Source organism: Balaenoptera borealis (assembly GCF_965194805.1).
Source record: "Balaenoptera borealis genome assembly, chromosome: 2".
Taxonomy (NCBI): domain Eukaryota; kingdom Metazoa; phylum Chordata; class Mammalia; order Artiodactyla; family Balaenopteridae; genus Balaenoptera; species Balaenoptera borealis.
In genome coordinates this window covers 70512658-70533398 of record NC_138867.1, presented here as the reverse complement: position 1 = coordinate 70533398, position 20741 = coordinate 70512658, and the positions used below count along the sequence as shown (strand labels likewise).

Below are 20741 nucleotides of genomic sequence, written 5' to 3'. Positions count from 1 at the left end.
TGCATCTGCTTCTAGAAGGTGTACTCCATTTGGTATATTTCTTGCCTGCTTTGAATGTATAATATGGCATATCATAGTTATCTCATTTTAAGATCCAAAATAATGTACTATATTTTTCTTATTCTTTTAGTTTTATCATTGCCTCCTGCAATAAATAGATTTTAAAATTAACGTCTGTCTTAGTTTGTTCAGGTTGCTATAACAGAATACCATAAACTGGGTAGCTTATAAACACCAAAAATTTATTTCTCATAGATCTGGAGACCGGGGAATCCGTGATCAAAGCACTGGCAGATTTTGTGTCTGGTGAGGACTTGTTTTCTCATTCACAGACAGCTGTCTTTTTGCTAACCTTATGTGGTAGAAGAGGGCAGGGAGCTCTCTAGGGCCTCCTTTATGAAGGCACTCATTCATGAGAGCTCATTCTTAAGACCTAATCACCTCCGGAAGGCCCCACCTCCAAACACCATCCAATGGGGATTAGGCTTCAACATATACAATCGAGGGAGACACAAACATGCAGTCTTTAGTAACACTTACCTAGGGTTTCTTTATCCTGGCACTATTAACATTTAAGCCAGTAATTTTTTTGTAATGTTGAAGTTATTTTGTGTTTTGTAGGATGTTTAGCAGCATCTCTGGCCTTTACTTACTAGATGCCAGTAGAACCCCCTAACTGTGACAACCAAAATTGTCTCCAGACATTACCAAGTGTCCCCAGGGAGCAAAATCACCTCAGTTGAGAATTACAGATTTACTTTAATTCCAATGTTTTTAAGCACTGTTTTTCATTTTTAAAAATCAAATACTGTCCTAGAATCATTCTTGTCCTTTAGCAAAATATTACTATTACTATCATTATTTTGTGTTTGGACAGTCACAATGTAATGTATAAGGACAGAGAAGTATTATTTTTGATCACATCCAGGATTTTCTTAGGTAATTGGGTCCAGCTTGGATATATCATTTAGTGATACACATCACCTTTTTCTTCCCTCAGAGAAATAGATACTTTAGATGATTTTAAATAGAATCATAGAAAAGCACAGGCCCAAGGTGTGCTGCTACCCCTGCCTATCTAGGGTCATGTCTCATGTATATGTTTTCACAATTCAACACAATACAGCCAGAAATTCCTTTGTGAGTATATAGGTTATAATACATTCCTCTGGCTGGCCAGAGGTGGGGAGGGGGACATGGAGAACAGTAAGAAAGTGGATGGGAGGAAGCATAGATCCTCCTTCAATCTGAACTACCTGTGAGTGCCTGCTACTCCCATCTAATAGAGGTAGCAAATCATAAGAAAATGGAAAAAAATAGTTATTGTTCAGAGAATTCTCTGAGATGCTTTCCAGTTTAAAACTAGGGGCAGGCAGGCCAGGATATAATACCAAGAACAGAAATAAAACCGTATATTTACCACTTCAGTGCTACTTCCTGATATGAGGAAAAAACTTCTCTTTGCTTACCCTCTGCACTCTTGAGGTTTCTTTATTAAATTGTCAAAAATTCCATTCAGCGTCACAGAAATTGAGTTTCTTTTTTTCTGAGCAAAAGGGAGAATGTTGAATAAATGGTAAAGGAACAATGGTGCTTTAAGAAAACTAAGTTCAGCGATCATGTTATAAAATGCAGGATATTCAAATACAGAAAGAATCATTCTAAAGTCTGTCTCATTTTTCTAGTTTAATATTTAATGTATGTGAGAATACATGGAAAACATTTTAAACTAGTTCTCCTCTTAAAGAGAAATGTTTGGAAATTGAAAAACTTAGCTAATCAAAATGTACAATATTCCAATCGCCAAAGAATGCTAGTTTGAAATTCTACTATAGAATGTCTTTTCTAACATCTATTAAATGCAGATCTGCTGAGGATCTGGATAAAAAAAGCTGCACAAATACTTTTTGTTTTCCTAAGAGCTTCTAATTTAAGACACTGAAAAGTTACATATGTATATCTAGTATAAGTGATAGGAGAATGAGTGGAGATATATTTTTTTTTTTAAACACCAACATTTAAATTAATAAGATATATACTGTTTAGTCAAAGGAAGCTTTTCTGCAGCTGTTCAGAGGACAAGATCTTGTTGAACTTAACATATAATGATGAACTTATATATAATGATGAAATACTAGGGTCCATCTTTATACAAAGTCTAGAGTAAAAACTAAAATGATGAATGCTAGTCAACAAATCTGATTTTTATTTTATTTTGTTATTAATGTATGCATGCATGCATACATTTTAACAAGTTGTATAGTGCTGTAAGATTTATGAGGACAAGGAAATTCCCTCCTGTCTCTTCCCACTGACCTTCGATATGGTCTATTCTGCAGAAAAACAAGACAAAAAAACTTTGCAATTCCTATAGATATTTATTTATTGAACTTAACTCCATATTTCCATATTCTACCCTAAAGTTGCTATTTCTTTTTTTTTTAATTTTTACGGTTGTAGAATTTTTTAACTTGTATTCTATTCTATTTTATTTTATTTTTAAATTAATTTTTATTGGATTATAGTTGATTTACAATGTTGTGTTTGTTTCTGCTATAGAGCAAAGGGAATCTGTTATACATATACATATATCCACTCTTTTATACATTCTATTCTCATTAAAGGTCATTAGAGAGTATTGAGTGCAGTTCCCTGTGCTATGCAGTAGGTTATTATCAGTTATCTATTTTATATATAGTAGAAAGTATATGTCAATCCCAATCTCCCAATTTGCTATTTCTTAATTTATGGATTTTGGTAATAATTTATTGACTTCTTATTATGATAGATGAGTGTGCTAGGTCACATGTGACACCCAGTTGGACATGCAACTACTTCAATTAGATGAAGGTGGAAATGGCTCAGTGGGAGCATGAGGGGTGGAAACTCGGAAGCTCCAGGATCATGACGAGTTGCAGCAGGGATAGGGGAGGATGGGAGCATCAGCTGATTCTTCTAGATGCTAGGGAATACAGATGGACCTGGATACAAAGCAGGCTCTCCATATTGACCAAGCCCAGGGGACAACACCCAGCTGAAGGACCGAGTGGAGCACAGAAGGTCAGCCACCCTGTGCCTTTGGATTGGAGAATTCAACTCATTTACTTGTAAGCGGTGTGGCTGACAGGGTCTTGGTGCTCTGGCCTGGTGTCAGGCCTGAGCCTCTGAGGTGGGAGAGCTGAGTTCAGGACATTGGACCAACAGAGATTTCTGGCCCCATGTAATATCAATCGGCCAGAGCTCTCCCAGAGATCTTCATCTCAACTAAGACCCAGCTCCACTCAACGACCAGCACACTCCAGTGCTGGACACCCCATGCCAAACACCTAGCAAGAGAGGAACACAACCCCACCCATTAGTAGAGAGGCTGCCTAAAATCATACTAAGTTCACAGACACCCCAAAACACACCACAAGACGTGGTCCTGCCCACCAGAAGGACAAGATCCAGCCTCATCCACAAGAACACAGGCACCAGTCCCCTCCACCAGGAAGCCTACACAACCCACTGAACCAAATTTACCCACTGGGGGCAGACACCAAAACAACAGGAACTAAGAACCTGCAGCCTGCAAAAAGGAGACCCCAAGCACAATAAGTTAAGCAAAATGTGAAGACAGAGAAACACGCAGCATAGGAAGGAGCAAAGTAAAAACCCACCACACCAAACAAATGAAGAGGAAATAGGCAGTCTACTTGAAAAAAAATTCAGAGTAATGACAGTAAAGATGATCCAAAATCTTGGAAATAGAATGGAGAAAAAGCAAGAAATGTTTAACAAGGACATAGAAGAACTAAAGAGCAAACAAACAATGATGAACAACACAATAAATGAAATTAAAAAGTCTCTCGAAGGAATCAATAGCAGAATAACTGAGGCAGAAGAACGGATAAGTGACCTGAAAGATAAAATAGTGGAAATAACTACTTCAGGGCAGAATAAAGAAAATAGAATAAAAAGAATTGAGGACAGTATCAGAGACCTCTGGGACAATATTAAACACAGCAACATCGAATTATAGGGGTCCCTGAAGAAGAAGAGAAAAAGAAAGGGACTGAGAAAATATTTGAAGATATTATAGTTGAATACTTCCCTAATATGGGAAAGGAAATAGTCAATCAAGTCCAGGAAGCACAGAGAGTGCCATACAGGATAAATCCAAGGAGAAACACGCCAAGCCACATATTAATCAAACTATCAAAAATTAAATACAAAGAAAAAATATTAAAAGCAGCAAGGGAAAAACAACAAGTAACATATAAGGGAATCCCCTTAAGGTTAACAGGTGGTCTTTCAGCAGAAACTCTGCAAGCCGGAAGGGAGTGGCAGGACATATTTAAAGTGATGAAAGGGAAAAACCTACAACCAACATTACTCTACACAGCAAGGATCTCATTCAGCTTTGATGGAGAAATTAAAAGGTTTACAGACAAGCAAAAGCTAAGAGAATTCAGCACAAACAAATCAGCTTTACAACAAATGCTACAGGAAGTTCTCTAGGCAGGAAACACAAGGGAAAGAAAAGACCCACAATAACAAACCCAAAACAATTAAGAAAATGGAAATAGGAACATACATATCAATAATTATCTTAAATGTAAATGGATTAAATGCTCCAACCAAAAGACATAGACTGGCTGAATGGATACAAAAGCAAGAACTGTATATATGCTGTCTATAAGAGACCGACTTCAGACCTAGGGACACATACAGACTGAAAGTGAGGGGATGGAAAAAGTTATTCCATGCAAACGGAAATCAAAAGAAAGCAATTCTCATATCAGACAAAATAGACTTTAAAATAAAGACTCTGAGAAGAGATAAAGAAGGACACTACAAAATGATCAAGGGATCAATCCAAGTAGAAGATATAACAGTTGTAAATATTTATGCCCCCAACATAGGGGTACCTCAATACATACAGCAAATTCTAACAACCATAAAAGGGAAAATCGACAGTAACACAATAATAGGAGGGAACTTTAACACCCCACTTTTACCTATGAACAGATCATCCAAAGTGAAAATAAATAAGGAAACACAAGCTCTAAATGACACGCTAAACAAGATGAACTTAATTGATATTTATAGGATATTCCATCCAAAAACAACAGAATACACTTTCTTCTCAAGTGCTTATGGAACATTCTCCAGGATAGAGCATATCTTGGGTCACAAATTGAGCCTCGGTAAATTTAAGAAAATTTAATTGTATCAAGTATCTTTTCTGACCACAACACTGTGAGACTAGATATAAGTTACAGAAAAAAAAACTGTAAAAAATACAATAACATGGAGGCTAAACAATACAGGACTAAATAAACAAGAGATCACTTAAGAAATCAAAGAGGAAATCAAAAAATACCTAGAAACAAATGACAATGAAAACACAATGACCCAAAACCTATGGGATGCAGCAAAAGCAGTTCTATGTGGGAAGTTTATAGCAATACATCCTACCTCAAGAAACAAGAAAAATCCCAAATAAACAACCTAACCTTACAACTAAAGCAATTAGAGAAAGAAGAACAAAAAAACCCCAAAGTTAACAGAAGGAAAGAAATCATAAAGATCAGATCAGAAATAAATGAAAAAGAAATGAAGGACACAATGGCAAAGATCAATAAAAGTAAAAGCTGGCTCTTTGAGAAGATAAACAAAATTGATAAACCATTAGCCAGGCTCATCAAGAAAAAAAGGGAAAAGACTCAAATCAATAGAATTAGAAATGAAAAAGGGGAAGTAACAACTGACTGCAGAAATACAAAGGATCATAAGAGATTACTACAGGCAACTATATGCCAATAAAATGGACAACCTGGAAGAAATGGGCAAATTCTTAGAAAAGCACAACCTTCTGAGACTGAAGCAGGAAGAAATAGAAAATATGAACAGACCAATCACAAGCACTGAAAGTGAAATTGTGATTAAAAATCTTCCAACAAACAAAAGCCCAGGACCAGATGGCTTCACTAGAGAAGAGCTAACACCTATCCTTCTCAAACTCTTCCAAAATATAACAGAGGGAGGAACACTCCTGAACTCATTCTACGAGGCCACCATCACCCTGATACCAAAACCAGACAAAGATGTCACAAAAAAAGAAAACTACAGGCCAATATCACTGATGAACATAGATGCAAAAATCCTCAACTAAATACTAGCAAACTGAATCCAACAGCAAATTAAAAGGATCATAAATCATGATCTAGTGGGGTATATCCCAGGAGTGCAAGGATTCTTCAATAGAGGAAAATCAATCAGTGTGATACACTATATTAACAAATTGAAGGAGAAAAACCATACGACAATCTCAATAGATGGAGAAAAATCTTTCAGTAAAATTCAACACCCATTTATGGTAAAAACCCTCCAGAAAGTAGGTATAGAGGGAATTACCTCTAAATAATAAAGGCCATATAGAACAAGCCCACAGCCAACATCATCCTCAATGGTGAAAAACTGAAACAGTTTTCAGTAAGATAAGGAAGAAGACAAGGTTGCCCACTTCTCACCACTATTATTCAACATAGTTTTGGAATTCTTAGCCACAGCAATCAGAGATAAAAAAGAAATAAAGGAATCCAAATTGGAAAAGAAGAAGTAAAACTGTCAGTGTTTGCAGATGACATGATACCATACATAAGAATCCTAAAGATGCTACCAGAAAACTACTAGAGCTAATCAATGAATTTGGTAAAGTAGCAGGATACAAAATTAATGCACAGAAATCTCTTAAATTCCTATACACTAATGATGAAAAATCTGAAAGAGAAATTAAGGAAACACTCCCATTTACAATTGCAGCAAAAAGAATCAAATACCTAGGAATAAACCTACCTAAGGAGACAAAAGACCTGTATGCAGAAAACTATAAGACACTGATGAAATAAATTAAAGATGATACAAACAGATGGAGAGATATACCATGTTTCTGGATTGGAAGAATCAACATTGTGAAATTGACTATACTACCCAAAGCAATCTACAGATTCAGTGCAATCCCTATCAAACTACCAATGGCATTTTTTACAGAACTAGAACAAAAAATTGCACAATTTGTATGGAAATACAAAAGACCCCAAATAGCCCAAACAATCTTGAGAAAGAAAAACAAAGCTGGAGGAATCAGGCTCCCTGACTTCAGACTATACTACACAGCTACAGTAATCAAGACAGTGTGATACTGGCACAAAAACAGAAATATAGACCAATGGAACAGGATAGAAAGCCCAGAGATAAACCCACACACCTGTGGTCACCTTATGTTTGATAAAGGAGGCAATAATATACAGTGGAGAAAAGACAACCTCTTCAATAAGTGGTGCTGGGAAAACTGCACAGCTACATGTAAAAGAACGAAATTAGAACACTCCTTAATACCGTACACAAAAATAAACTCAAAATGGATTAAAGACCTAAATGTAAGGGCAGACACTATGAAACTCTTAGAGGAAAACATACGCAGAACACTCTTATGACATAAATCACAGCAAGATTCTTTTTGACCCACGTCCTAAAGAAATGGAAACAAAAACAAAAATAAACAAATGGTATCTAATGAAACTTAAAACCTTTTGCACAGCAAAGGAAACCATAAGGAAGACAAAAAGACTACCCTCAGAATGGGAAAAAAATATTTGCAAACAAAGCAACTGACAAGGGATTAATCTCCAAAATATACAAACAGCTCATGCAGCTCAATATCAAAATAACAAAAAACCCAATCCAAAGGTGAGCAGAAGACATAAATAGACATTTCTCCAAAGAAGATATACAGATTGCCAACAAACACAAGAAAGGATGCTCAAAATCACTAATCGTTAGAGAAATGTAAATCAAAACTACAATGAGGTATCACCTCACACTGTCAGAATGGCCATCATCAAAATATCTACAAACAATAAATGCTGAAGAGGGTGTGGAGAAAAGGGAACCCTCTTGCACTGTTGGTGGGAATGTAAATTGATACAGCCACTATGGAGAACAGTATGGAGGTTCCTTCAAAAACTAGAAATAGAACTACCATATGACCCAGCAATCCCACTACTGGGCATATACCGTTAGAAAACCATAATTCAAAAAGAGGCATGTACCACAATGTTCATTGCAGCTCTATTTACAATAGCCAGGACATGGAAGCAACCTAAGTGTCCATCAACAGATGACTGAATAAAGAAGAGGTGGCACATATATACAATGGAATATTACTCAGCCATAATGAAACAAAATTGAGTTATGTGTAGTGAGGTGATTGGACCTAGAGTCTGTCTTACAGAGTGAATTCAGAAAGAGAAAAACAAATACCGTATGGTAACACATATATATGTAATCTAAAAGGAAAAATTCGTTCTGAAGAACCTCAGGACAGGACAGGAATAAAGACGCAGATGTAGAGAATGGACTTGAGGACACGGGGAGGGGGAAGGGTAAGGTGGGACGAAGTGAGAGAGTGGCATGGACATATATACACAGCCAAATGTAAAATAGATAGCTAGTGGGAAGCAGCCGCATAGCACAGGGAGATCAGCTTGGTGCTTTGTGACCATCTAGAGGGGTGGGATAGGGAGGGTGGGAGGGAGGCTCAAGAGGGAGGGGATATGGGGATATATGTATACGTATAACTGATTCACTTTTTTATACAGCAGGAACTAACACAACATTGTAAAACTATTATACTCCAATAAAGATGTCCAAAAAAACCCCACCAATATAATATGTAAACCTTGGTTGGGCCCTGGAATAAATAAATAACCAGCTCTATACGAGAAAAAAAAAAAAAAAAAAGGAAAAAAGAAATGGCTGGGTGGGTTTCTAATGAAGCTTCCTTATAAAGGTGGTGAGTCAGTCAGTACTTCCATTTCCCTGTAAATCTTCTCTTCTTCTGGGAAGAAGGAAATGGTGACTGAAATTGTGGCACCTTTTTTTGTGATAATGAAATGACCCAAGGAAGGTATAAGATGTCCGCAGAATAATAGCCATAATAGTCCCCAAGGATGTCCATGTCCTAATCCTTAGAACTTGTGAATATGTTGCTTACATGACAAAAAAACTTTGTAAGTGTGATTTGGGTTATGGACCCTGAGATGGGCCTCTGCAATCCACTTCTGTTCCCATATGATAAAACACATCATCCAGAGAATGTTCTACCACAGCCCTGAGTCTTGTCAGTGGCAAATAACATGTCAGAGGATACTTGAAGCACAGTTTAAAATTAATGAAAACCATGTAGCACTTATGCAGTGAGATGGCTGGAAAGTAAATCCTCTCAAAAATATTTGTAAGCCACACCTGCATTGACACCATTTTTATAAATTATTATCTCACTATGGGGACTTCGCTTTAGACTCTTCTATGCTATATTCACAAACTTTTTTTTTTCCACAAAATACAAATAGCTGTTGAACTTCAGGCAGTGACTGGCTGTCTGTGTGTCTTCAAGAAATTGATCTAAAATCTCAGGACATCTCCCTGTGGGTATCCAGAAGAGAAATGTTTACCAATGGACTACTGGAACTTGGTTCCCTTTTTGCTCTGGCAATATTAGCTTGGCTGGCTCTGAAGATGGAGGAAGGGGGTCAAAGAATGTGGGTGGTCCCTAGAAGCTGAGAATGGCAAGGAAACAGATTCTCTTCTAATGCCTCAGTAAGAAATGCAAACCCACTGACACCTTGATTTTATCTAAGACTCATGTTGGATATCTGACCTACAGGACTGTAAGATTTGTATTGTTTAGCCACTTCGTTTGTTGTAATTTGCTATGACAAAAAATAAAGTTAATATATAAGCCAATTGTCAGAATACAGAAGCAGAAAAATAGAAGAAACGTGGCACACTGATGATCTTATGGAGCCCTGGATGACTACATTTGAACATTATATGTATGTTTGAGAGAGAAAATTAAATCCCTGTTTTCCGTGTATATTATTGTTTTCCAAGACTCTGTTTCTCATATCAGGATCTAGTTCTTCACTAATACAATGAGGATTGAGTTCCCTTATAAGATGAAGTTGGTGGCTCCATTCTAGTTCTATTTGTTCTTTGTTATTTTGATTTGCATTTTTTAATATCTAAGAATAAAGTATAGTTTTCACCTTTTTCTGAAAGCTGAAATTTCGTTTTACACATATTTAATGATCTAACAAAATTTCTAAATAAATGGTGTGATTTGTTTTCTATTAAAGTCTGTTAATTTTAGCAAGTATTTTAAAAGTTACCTAAGCATAAGGAAGTAAAACAATAATTTAATTGCTTTTCAAAATCAGAACATAAACAGTTTTAACCATACAATTTGTTTTAAAATCTGTTAACAAATTAAAAGACAGGCAGTAAAGCAATTATACTCTAATAAAGATGTTAAAAAAATAAATAAATAAAATAAAATAAAGGACAGGCAAATAGACATCATTTAAGCAAAACCACTCACTTAGAGGTGATAATTCTCAAAGTATAGTCTTATGAAGTTCACACTCTTTGTGACAGTATGAGCAAGGCTGCCAATCATAGGAATCTCAACAATGTGCTTGTCCCATTGTACAGCTTGTTATTTTGTTTGTCTTTTACAATGACATAAAGGGTACAGAAGAGTGAGTGAAAAAGTAGAGGCCACATATATGAGAGAAATTAAAGCAATGAGGGAGAAAACATTAATACTTTCTGGAGTGAGATATGTACCAGAGAATGAAATACAGAAAAACCCTGAGACCTATGATTAACCTAGTCATTGTCTAAAATACTTTCAAATTTCTATTTCCATGTTTTACCTTATATCTCTATCTAAATTTGGAATGTTTGAATAGAAGTTTTGAGGGGTTTTTTTTTGACTACTTGAATCTCATTTAAAGATCAAATCACATTTTACACCAATCATATCGTATTTCTATTTTTTATTCATTCCCTAGTGTTTTATCTCAACATACAGCAAAATCCCTGTGAGTGGTAGCTATTTCATAAGACTTTTTATTTTAATTAATTTTTGTTGGAATATAGTTGCTTTACAATGTTGTGTTAGTTTCTACTGTACAGCAAAGTGAATCAGTAATACGTATACATACATCCCCTCTGTTTTGGATTTCCTTCCCACTGAGGACACCACAGAGCACTGAGTAGAGTTACCTGAGCTATACAGTAGGTTCTCATTAGTTATCTATTTTATACATAGTATCGATAGTGTATATATGTCAATCCCAATCTCTTAATTCATCCCACCCTCCTTTTCATCCTTGGTGTCCATATATTTATTCTCTATATCTGTCTCTATTTCTGCTTTGCAAATAGGATCATCTATGCCATTTCGCTAGATTCTATATATATGCGTTAATATACGATATCTGTTTTTCTCTTTCTGACTTTCTTCACTCTGTATGACAGTCTCTAGGTCCATCCATGTCTCTGCAAATGACCCAGTTTCGTTCCTTTTTATGGCTGAGTAATATTGCGTTGTATATATGTATCACATCTTCTTTATCCATGCCTCTGCTGATGGACATTTAAGTTGCTTCCATGTCCTGGCTATTGTAAATAGGGCTGCAATGAACATTGGGGTGCATGTGTCTTTTTGAGTTATGGTTTTCTAAGGGTATATGCCCAGTAGTGGGATTGCTGGGTCATATGGTAGTTCTATTCTTAGTTTTTTGAGGAACCTCCATACTGTTCTCCATAGTGAATGTATCAGTTTTCATTCCCACTAACAGTGCAAGAGGGTTCCCTTTTCTCCACACCCTCTCCAGCATTTATCGTTTGTAGATTTTTTTAATAACTTTGAATTGAATTCAATGTCATGATTAACTAAGCCCACATCATACTTTCTATAATCTTAACTTGTAAAATCATCATTATCTAGGTCATTTTTTGGAAACATCTGTACGTTTTTATTTATTTTGTAGTTGAATGTAAAGCCTAGACAGAATGGAAATGTCTTATATGTTGGCAGTATTATCTTCATTCCTGTTTCTCTTTCAGCATTTGTCCCAGGATCTTATACATAGAAAATTCAATACACTTCTGTTGATTGAATAAACTGCAAAGAGATGCACTTAGGTAGAGACCAATAGAGTAAGAGTAATACATACTGACAATAAAATGGAAAGAGAGAAATGTATCTCTATTTTATTGGAGAACCATCCCAGAACATAGTAATCATAAACTAAAAGTATCTGATGTTCTTATAACTTACAAACACTTGTGAGATGTCAATTGTGTAGCAGGTATTATTACAAACATTATGTGAGTGAGGAAACATACGTAGGTTAATAAGCTTGTTCAAAATATCACTGTCACTAAATGTCAACTTTATTATTATTTTTATAATCATTTTACTATTATTAAATAATATTCTTATTATCACTATCACCATATTATTTACTGGCTATGGTGAGGGTAGATATGGCTGCCAAATATTTACAGGTATATCTCTTTTTATTGCACTTCACTTTACTCTGCTTCACAGATACTGCACTTTTTTAATGTATTTGAAGGCTTGTGGCAACCTTGTATCAAGCCAGTCTATTGGTGCCATTTATCCAACAGCATTTGATCACTTCATGTCTCTGTGTCACATTTTGATAATTCTCACAATATCTCAAATATTTTATTGTTATATTTGTTATGGTGATCTGTGATCAGTGATTTTTGATGTTACTATTGGAATTGTTTTGGCATTTTTTAGCAACAAAATATATTTTAATTAAGGTATATATGTTGTTTTTTTAAACACAGTGCTATTGCAGACTTAATAGACTACAGTATAGGGTAAACATAACTTTTATATGAACAGGGAAACCGAAAAATTTGTGTGACTCACTTTATTGCGATTTTTGTTCTATTGTGGTGGCCTGGGACCAAATGCACAAGAACTCTGAAGAATGCCTGGATAAGGATGTGTTCACAAGCACAGTTGCATATGGGAATATCCTCTCTAAATATATTTCCTGTGCACTTGATGAATGTATATGGCCTGGCCATTTCCCCATACTCTTAGATGATGCTGTTAATTTCAGATTCTGAGGACAGAAACTGTGTGAAAAAAAGTATTTCTTTTTGGAGCAATCCCTTTTAGGATTATGCATGACACAAAAGTTATAAGGGAGCCATGTGCTGATATAGGAGTAAGAAATAGACACTTGCTAACTCTAAAAATTAAAAGATGGAATAAAAAGAATATTTAATTATCACAAGAAATTAATTATTGCTAATTTCTTTAGTGATGCTGAAGAAAGAGTGTAAACTAAAGAGAATTTAACTTTCAGAATAAATGAGTCTGGAACAATTATATATAAAAGATAGATTTAAGTGGCCAAGATGGCTGAGCTCACATCCTGCCATGGGCACACGAAAATTATAACTATTTACAGAGCAATTATCTATAAGAATGACCTGAAGACTAGCAGAAAAGATTTTCTACAGCTAAAGATATAAAGAACCACAATGAGATGGGTAGGAGGAGCAGAGATGTGGTATAGTCAAGACACACAACCTGGGGTAGGTGACCCACAAAATGGGAGGATAATTACAATTGCCAAGGTTCTCCCCAAGGAGCAAGGGATACCAGCCTCATGTTGGGCTCCCCAACCTGGGGGTCGTGCACCAGGAAAATGAGCACCCAAAAGGTCTGGCTTTCAAGGGCAGCAGGGCTTGTGTATGGGAGGGCTGTAGGAAACAGAGTCTCCATTTTAAAAGGGTGTGTAAGATCTCACATGCTCTGAGTCCCAGTGCACAGGCAGTAATTTCAAAGGAGCCTGGGTCAGCCCACTTGCTGATCTTGGAGAGCCTCCTGGAGAGGCAGGAGGCAACTGGGACTCACCCTGGGGACACAGATGCTGGCAGCAACCATTTTGGGGAGCTCATTGTACCAGGAGAACACTGGCTTTGGTGAGTGCTATTGTGGACTCATCTCTCTAGCCCCTTTGTGCCAGGGGCTTACCCACCCACCAGCCGCTAGCACCAGTTCCGGGAGAGTTCCAGCAGCTAGCACCCCCCAACCCCCCGGCTGAGAAGCCAGCTGCACTGGGACCCCACCCCACCCACCACTAACAAACCTGGTACTCCCTGGGCCCCCCAGTCAGCCACACTGGGACCTGGCCTCATGCACTAGTGAACCGGCAGCCACTGCACCAACCAGCTGGGCTGGGGGCCAGCCCTGCATAGCAGCATGCCCACAGTAGTTGACCTTACCACAGTATAAGGGTCCATTCAGCCTCATAGGGTGCACACCTGGAGCACAAAGTTCTGGTAAACAGATGGCAGTGTGCTGCTGGGCCCCATAGGATGTCTCCTACTTAGGCCCCTTCTCCAAGATTGGGAATGTACTCTACCTACCTAGTAGATAGAAATAACAAAGAGAATTAGGCAAAATGAGGAGACAGAGGAATATGTTTCAATAGAAGAAGCAAGACAAAACACCAGAAGAATTAAGTGAAGTGGAGATAAGCAATCTACCTGATAAAGAGTTCAAGATAACGATCATACAGATGCTCAATGAAATCAGGAGAAGAACGGATGAACACTGTGAGACGTTTAACAAAGAATTCGAAAATATAAAGAATCAAATAGAGCTGAAGAATACAATAAAGTATAAAAAGTACACTAGAAAGAATCAGCAGTACATGAGATAATACAGAGGAATGGATCAGTGAACTGGAAGACAGAGTAGTGGAAATCAACCAAGTTGAATAGAAAAAATAAATAAATCAAAAAAATGAGGATAGCAACAGATATTTGAGACAACATTGAGTGCACTAACATTAGGGGATACCAAAGGTAGAAGAGAGAAAGGGGTAGAGAATTTATCTGAAGAAATAATAGCTAAAAATTTCCCTAACTTGGGAAAGGAAACAGACATCCAGGTCCAGGAAGTGCAGAGGTTCTCAGAAAAGATGAACTGAAAGGAGTTCACCCAGAGATCCATTATTAAAACGGCTAAAATTAAAGATAGAGAATCTTAAAAGCAGCAAAAGAAAAACAACTAGTAATGTACAGGTAAATACAATTTTTAATACATGAAGAATGAGGATACTTAGTTTCTTCAGCGGACTGATAACTTTGGCACCTGACTCTCTGTTTTCAATCTACCCTTAGTTTCATTGTTATTTTTGGTAAATTCTTAGGGTTAAGTGATGACCCACTCATACACTAGCCCATTATTTTATATTATTTCTTTTTATTAAAAAAAACCAATAACATTGTGAACATAAAAAGAACAAAGAGCGCCACTCATCACTCAGTTATACAAAGGTTAAGTTACAACCCACTCTAGTCATCCACCACCTTGTGTCCTGAAAGGAATTCAGGAAAAAACAAAAGGCAGGATGAGGCATTCTTTGCTTTGAGTAACCGGCCTGGCCCCTAGATTATTAGATGCATATCTCTGGAAGAATTTCAATGAGCCCAGATGCTTACATCTTTCTATACATAGAAAAACAGTAAAGTAATTAACGTGAGATATTTTCTCTTTGTGATTAGCAGTAATCTTTTACCAAGATGTATGCTGGACTACTATGTATACGACTACTAAGTATTTCCAAGCCAAAAACATGTATATATACTGGCTCCTCCCTGATCTTTTCGGAGTAGTTTCTCAGAGCTACTGAGAGGCTGTCTCCCAAGTCCTCAGTAAGACCCTGAGTAAAACAAACTCACAACTCTCATGTTGTGCATTTTCCTCTAAGTTGACATCACTTAACTCTACACTTCCATGGCAATACCTAGGATGTAATTACTATCAAATATTTCCTCTCTGATATCTTATATTTCAACATTACCTTTATGGAAACAAGTTCCTAATCATTTCTTACACACAACATGCTATTATTGGTATTTCATTGAGACCAGTTTCTTATTATGCCATTATATATAATAACTCCTTTCTGACTCCAACCTTTTATCTATCCAGGCTCCACCTTCTGATTTTTAACTTACCTCTCCCCCTTCCTTCCTCCCTCCCTCTCTTTTTTCTTTCCTTTATCATTTCTTCCTGCTAATACACCTTTCTTACTTCATTTACTTATTCAGAAAATATACGTATGGAGATAGCCTCAGTATGAAAACAAAGAATTCAATTTTATCTTCTGCCTAAGCTCTTTTCCCCATATTTAAACACAACACTGATGCCCTCAGGAAAACACAATATACCTTAATAACTTCACTTTTTCATGTGTTCTCAAATTTTCTTTATAAATTAACAAAACTGGTTTTCTTTATTTTGTTCAAAGTTTAACATAATTCAAACCATTTCTAAATAAAGAGTCAAAGTCAGAATAAACTGCAATTTTCACAGTCATCTTGCCAAATGTTTAGATGATTTTAGGTAAATGGGAACAGGATTTCAATTAGGCCCTGAGATGTGCTTCTTCTTAGTATAGGAAACTGAAGACTGATTCTGCCCTGCTCAATGTATTCACACAAGAATGTGTTGGGAAAGGCCTTTACTTTTTCTCAAGCTTACAATTGTGATAAATATGTATATGGACATGAATATGTAAATCTCCAGAGTGAATGTGCACTTATCTTTTAGTTATTCCTACAGTTGCTTTAAGGCTTGCCCATAACTGTGGCAAGCCAGCAGACCAAGCCATTGCTCTACATCTAGTCAGAAATAGCCACAGGAGAAAAAAGCCAAGAGGAAAAACCAGGATTAGCTTTTCTGATGACCTGAAAGGATTTTCACCCTAAACAAAGGCATCCTTCCAAGCTCTGTAATCTCTGAGAAAGGTGCATAGACTAAGAAAGTCAAACTTCAACTTGTGATGATGCTGCCTTGTTCTCTACTCTAGGTGGAAGTCATCTTCCTGCAATCTCCTCTTCTCTGGCTGTGTCTATTGATAACTTTTGTCATTTTCTACCATACTAATAGTCAATTAATGTGCAAATAAAGCTATTTGGAATGTATTTGTGTATTTACTAAGAAAATTAATTTAGATTTTTTTTTAACATCTTTATTGGAGTATAACTGCTTTACAATGGTGTGTTAGTTTCTGCTGTATAACAAAGTGAATCAGCTATATGTATACATATATCCCCATATCTCCTCCCTCTTGCGTCTCCCTCCCACCCTCCCTATCCCACCCCTCTAGGTGGTCAGAAAGCACTGAGCTGATCGATCTCCCTGTGCTATGCGGCTGCTTCCCACTTTAAAAGGAACTAAATGCATGTTTTTATTTTCCATTTCCTTCCAAGTGGAAAGGAAAATGCTTTATTCTACCGCTGAAAATTTGTGAGACTATTCCTTTTTTTAACATTTACAACTCATTCTTGTTTCTTGAAGCAAATTATTAGTGTATTATTTTTCAAATTCTAGAATCAGATATGGCACTTCAACTCCCAGCGCTACCAGTTAACAATCTGTGTAACCTTGGGTGTGCTACTCTGAACTTCAGTTTCCTCATCCATAAAACCGAATGATAATAGCATCAATTTCACAAATTGTTATAAGTTTAAATGGCACATAATAAGTGTTAGGCCAATGTTAACTATCAAAGTTACACTATTTTATTATTATTGCAATAATAAAGTCAATGAAAATATTACTAATTTCAAGTGTTCAACAAATCCTTTAGCTTAATTTCTGAAGTCCTACAGTTAGTCTGAGTGTGATGTTGTTGTGTTTATATAGACATGTTTAAATAAATAACTTGTTTTTTTATTTGGTAAACCTGTTACTATTTAGAAAAAAATATTTGATTAACACAAACATTAAAATTGAGACAACATGAACCACACACAAATCAATGAAATTAGAATGAAGGTTGGGAAATCTCTAAATTCTTAGAAGATGTTATGCAAACAACTCAAAAATTGAGCAAATAAAACAAACACTAGAAATATCCTCAGGGATTTTATTTTACCTAGGAAACTAATTGTTTTTCTGTTTCTTATTTTTATGACCACCTTCTAAAAACTGTCAGAAATGCAACTGGAAAATAAATCAACATCACAAAATAGAGCAAGTCAAAATGCGCAGAAATATTTACAAAAGCAAATATAATTTCCCTAGATTTATTTCTTTAAGTCTTTTTGAGCTTTTAAGACTTTCTCAATCTTATGTGTTATGTCATGATATTTGGAATCTGTTTTTGTAATGCAACTATTTCAACTATATCACATCATTGAATTCAAAATATTTTCCTTTTTGTCTTAATGTAGCAAAGGGAAGACCTCTTAGGAGAAAAGTAGAAATTGTAGATTATGCTGAAATACATACACAGTGAAAAAGTTGCAGTCATGTATAAACTAGCATCATCCCCCTGAAAATGACATGCGCTAGAAAAATAGTTCTCAAAGTAGCATCACTCACATAAGATTCACCCAAGGTGCTTTTAAGCATTAATCCCCAGGACATGCATCAGATCCCCAAAATCAAATCTCTGGGAATAAAATCTGAGAATCTGCAGTTATAACAAGTGCCCCAGGTGATTTTTATGCACATGAAAATTGAGAACTACTGACCAAATCAACTCAACACTGTATAATAATGTCCAACACACCTCTATAGCCCTCAGTATTGCCAGATAGGCAGGCTCACATGCAAATACTAATCAATACATCTGTACTAACTTTGTGGAAACATGCCTTTTAACCATGCCTTATAACCATGCCTTGTAATATGGTCTTGTTATAAAATATTTTATACCTGTTATTTCTTAACAGTTTCTAAAACATGTTTACTTACACTACCTCCTTGGATCCTCAAAACAATTTTGTGACATGAGACAAAACAAATTATCATTGTCATTTGCAAATGGAGAAATTAACACTTATAATACTTATCTTGCTTTGTCCTAGAGAACAGAGATGAAGTGGTGTGGGACAGGGATTGATGGGGAATTTGGAGGGCTGGGGACATAACCCACACCTTTTAGCTCTTGACATAATACTTCTTCGTGCTCCCACTATACTGACTCATTAGAAGGCAAGAATTTCCTTAGTATCTACTTGAACAAAACTGTCTAGAAAGAATATGTTAAAGACAAATATGGTAAAAATGTGACATACTGATAAGTCAAGAGGTGACTTGCAATAATAATGGTTACAATGTTATAAATTTATAACATTTTACAATGTTATCAAATCTGTAAACATTTACCAGTGTTTTCAAAGCAAAGCTTTTATCTTCTCCATCTCTTCATGTTGCCAGAAAAGGGTGAAAACAGCTACTACCTTATAGTACTAAGTACAATTAAAACTGTATTTTACAAACAAAGATTAGTTTGTTATAGTAGGTACATAAAATTATAGTTCTAATCTCTTTCTCACAGTTTAAAATTTTTTAATATTGTATTTTATAAAGGGGAAAGTAAAATCCTAGCCACATATAGCTGAATCCACTCGTCCATTCAACAAATTTTATTGAGTGCCCAAAATGCATAAAGACCTGTGTTAGCTGCCAGAAATGCATAGATGATGAAGTCAGTCCCTTGATTAGCATTTACTTTCTCCTGCTTAGGAGTCCATTAACTTCTAACTTAATAGGCATTTTTAGAGTGGAGATATCTGAAGTGAAGTTAAGTACTTTTCAAACTGACATGCATTCTTTTTTTTTTTTTAACATCTTTATTGGAGTATAATTGCTTTACATTGTTGTGCTAGTTGCTGCTGTATAACAAAATGAATCAGCTATACGTTTACACATATCGCCATATCCCCTCCCTCTTGCATCTCCCTCCCATCCTCCCTATCCCACCCCTCTAGGTGGTCACAAAGCACCAAGCTGATCTCCCTGTGCTATGCGGCTGCTTCCCACTAGCTATCTATTTTACATTTGGTAGTGTATATATGTCCATGCCACTGAGTCATGCACCACAATGTTCATTGCAGCACTATTTACAATAGCCAGGACATGGAAGCAACCTAAGTGTCCATCGACAGAAGAATGGATAAGGAAGATGTGGCACATATATACAATGGAATATTACTCAGCCATGTATTCTGTTTTAAACCTTCAAAGTCTGCAGTGGACTCATGCATCACTTACTCACAACAGGAATATAAAATTGCCTGGGAATGACTACTTCTGCACATTCATGCATTCACATTTCACATTTCAGTGTGAAAGTAAAATTGACTTGGAACTTGCCACATTTATATGTTTAAAACTATCTTGTTATATGATTTGCATTAATTTCTTTGCCTACGTGAGTTACCTTCTCTAATTAAATAATTTCCAGTGCCCTATTAGCTATGTTTCAATGTCACTGTAAACTAAATTATTACAAGGAAGTTGTATTGTAAATAAATCCTTGTCTTGGTGGGTTTCTGGACTTCTATCTACTCCATAGATATCTTAGGCATATCTTATACACAGATACTTCTTCAACAATATACACTGAAGAATCTTCAGTCTCACTGAGGATGTATAGTATACGCAACTGTTTGTTGTTGATTAGATTAATGAGAGACCAACCAGGAGACAGAAACCATACAATAATTTGAACAGGAAAAGTTTAACATAAAGAATTACTAACCATAATAGGGAATTCAAGAAACAGAGGATTGGCTAGGAAGGAGTAAAGATAACTCTAAAGAATGTAAGAGTAGAATATGTAGGGTACAGATACTAACCCCAGGGTTGAGACAGAGTGCCCAAAGAAAGGAACACATATGGAAGAGTTCCCTCCCCATCCTGATCATTTCTAAGGACTGAGATCCAGAACTCATTGGAAAGTAAATAGCTGTGACCCTGGGTAGTGAAGACATTCACTGGGGCTACAAAGCTGCCTGAGTTGGTGCTGGGATAGGCTGTTCAGAGG

General features: G+C 36.2%; 1 long non-coding RNA gene across 5 annotated transcripts in view; it reads left to right on the top strand.

The window, feature by feature from the left end:
* Positions 1–20741, top strand: part of LOC309622528 — a 223113-nt gene that overhangs the window by 177523 nt on the left and 24849 nt on the right. The window contains exons 6-7 of one of the 5 annotated variants that reach the window (XR_014240937.1): positions 256–306; positions 9399–19915. The exons of 3 other annotated variants lie outside the window; for them this stretch is intronic. This is a non-coding gene — a long non-coding RNA (uncharacterized lncRNA). Of the gene's footprint in view, positions 1–255; positions 19916–20741 lie in introns of those variants that run through there. One more of the 5 variants, XR_014240938.1, reaches the window with a different exon arrangement.